The sequence below is a fragment of the Rhinoderma darwinii genome, unplaced genomic scaffold (assembly GCF_050947455.1).
Source record: "Rhinoderma darwinii isolate aRhiDar2 unplaced genomic scaffold, aRhiDar2.hap1 Scaffold_952, whole genome shotgun sequence".
Classification (NCBI taxonomy): Eukaryota; Metazoa; Chordata; class Amphibia; order Anura; family Rhinodermatidae; genus Rhinoderma; species Rhinoderma darwinii.
The window spans coordinates 107501-110282 of NW_027464527.1; positions in this window are offsets into that span (position 1 = coordinate 107501).

Here is a 2782-nt window from a genome sequence, read left to right on the forward strand (position 1 = left end):
CGGTGGGGGGGCAGCGGGAGCAACCTGCATCCTCATGCCCAGCCAGAGTTCCAGGGTGATTGCAGGTAGGTCCCGTTGGGGGCCAGCGGGAGCAACATGCATCCCCATGCCCAGCCAGAGTTCCAGGGTGATTGGTGGTAGGTCCCGGTGGGGGGGCAGCGGGAGCAACCTGCATCCCCATGCCCAGCCAGAGTTCCAGGGTGATTGGTGGTAGGTACCGGTGGGGGGGCAGCGGGAGAAACCTACATCCCCATGCCCAGCCAGAGTTCCAGGGTGATTGGTGGTAGGTCCCGGTGGGGGGCAGCGGGAGCAACCTGCATCCTCATGCCCAGCCAGAGTTCCAGGGTGATTGCAGGTATGTCCCGGTGGGGTGGAAGGGGGGGCAGCGGGACCAACCTGTGTCCCTATCCCCAGCCAGAGTTCCAGAGTGATTGCAGGTAGGTCCCGTTGGGGGCCAGCGGGAGCAACATGCATCCCCATGCCCAGCCAGAGTTCCAGGGTGATTGCAGGAAGGACCCGGTGGGGGGGGCAGCGGGAGCAACTTGCATCCCCATGCCCAGCCAGAGTTCCAGGATGATTGCAGGTATGTCCCGGTGGGGTGGAAGGGGGGGCAGCGGGACCAACCTGTGTCCCTATGCCCAGCCAGAGTTCCAGAGTGATTGCAGGTAGGTCCCGGTGGGGGGCCAGCGGGAGCAACCTGCATCCCCATGCCCAGCCAGAGTTCCAGGGTGATTGGTGGTAGGTCCCGGTGGGGGGGGCAGCGGGAGCAACCTGCATCCTCATGCCCAGCCAGAGTTCCAGGGTGATTGCAGGTAGGTCCCGTTGGGGGCCAGCGGGAGCAACATGCATCCCCATGCACAGCCAGAGTTCCAGGGTGATTGCTGGAAGGACCCGGTGGGGGGGCAGCGGGAGCAACCTGCATCCCCATGCCCAGCTAGAGTTCCAGGGTGATTGGTGGTAGGTCCCGGTGGGGTGGAAGGGGAGCAGCGGGAGCAACCTGCATCCCCATGCCCAGCCAGAGTTCCAGGGTGATTGCAGGTAGGTCCCGGTGGGGGGGCAGCGGGAGCAACTTGCATCTCCATGCCCAGCCAGAGTTCCAGGGTGATTGGTGGTAGGTCCCGGTGGGGTGGAAGGGGAGCAGCGGGAGCAACTTGCATCCCCATGCCCAGCCAGAGTTCCAGGGTGATTGCAGGTAGGTCCCGGTGGGAGTCAGCGGGAGCAACTTGCATCCCCATGCCCAGCCAGAGTTCCAGGGCGATTGCTGGTAGGTCCCGGTGGGGTGGAAGGGGGAGCAACCCGCATCTCCATGCCCAGCCAGAGTTCCAGGGTGATTGCTGGTAGGTCCCGGTGGGGTGGAAGGGGGGCAGCGGGAGCAACCTGCATCCCCATGCCCAGCCAGAGTTCCAGGGTGATTGCAGGTAGGTCCCGGTGGGAGTCAGCGGGAGCAACTTGCATCCCCATGCCCAGCCAGAGTTCCAGGGTGATTGCTGGTAGGTAAGGAGATCCATTTGGTGACCAAACAGCAGTGAAAATAAAAAGGCCCAAATGTCAAAGAATGACACTTCTGCTACTGAAAGTGAAACATTTGAAAGTGAAACATTTAAAATCAAGTTAAAGTGGGGTATGTTCAAAAATGTCAGAGGCGGTGGTGAGCAGCAGAGGCAGGCCGGGGCAGAGTTCCAGGGCCAGGGAGTGACGGCAGGCAGCGTAGGCCGGGGCAGAGTTCCAGGGCGGTGGGGAGAGGACTGGGCCTCAATCCAAGGAGATCCATTTGGTGACTAAACAGCAGTGACAATAAAAAGGCCCAAATGCCAAAGAATGACATTTCTGCTACTGAAAGTGAAACATTTAAAATCAAGTTACAGTGGGGTATGTTCACAAATGTCAGAGGCGGTGGTGAGCAGCAGAGGCAGGCCGGGGCAGAGTTCCAGGGCCAGGGGTGTGACGGCAGGCAGCGTAGGCCGGGGCAGAGTTCCAGGGCGGTGGGGAGAGGACTAGGCCTCAATCCAAGGAGATCCATTTGGTGACCAAGCAGCAGTGAAAATAAAAAGGCCCAAATGTCAAAGAATGACATTTCTGCTACTGAAAGTGAAACATTTGAAAGTGAAACATTTAAAATCAAGTTAAAGTGGGGTATGTTCAAAAATGTCAGAGGCGGTGGTGAGCAGCAGAGGCAGGCCAGGGCAGAGTTCCAGGGCCAGGGGTGTGACGGCAGGCAGCGTAGGCCGGGGCAGAGTTCCAGGGCGGTGGGGAGAGGACTAGGCCTCAATCCAAGGAGATCCATTTGGTGACCAAGCAGCAGTGAAAATAAAAAGGCCCAAATGTCAAAGAATGCCATTTCTGCTACTGAAAGTGAAACATTTGAAAGTGAAACATTTAAAATCAAGTTAAAGTGGGGTATGTTCACAAATGTCAGAGGTGGTGGTGAGCAGCAGAGGCAGGCCGGGGCAGAGTTCCAGGGCCAGGGGTGTGACGGCAGGCAGCGTAGGCCGGGGCAGAGTTCCAGGGCGGTGGGGAGAGGACTAGGCCTCAATCCAAGGAGATCCATTTGGTGACCAAGCAGCAGTGAAAATAAAAAGGCCCAAATGTCAAAGAATGACATTTCTGCTACTGAAAGTGAAACATTTGAAAGTGAAACATTTAAAATCAAGTTAAAGTGGGGTATGTTCAAAAATGTCAGAGGCGGTGGTGAGCAGCAGAGGCAGGCCGGGGCAGAGTTCCAGGGCCAGGGGTGTGACGGCAGGCAGCGTAGGCCGGGGCAGAGTTCCAGGGCGGTGGGGAG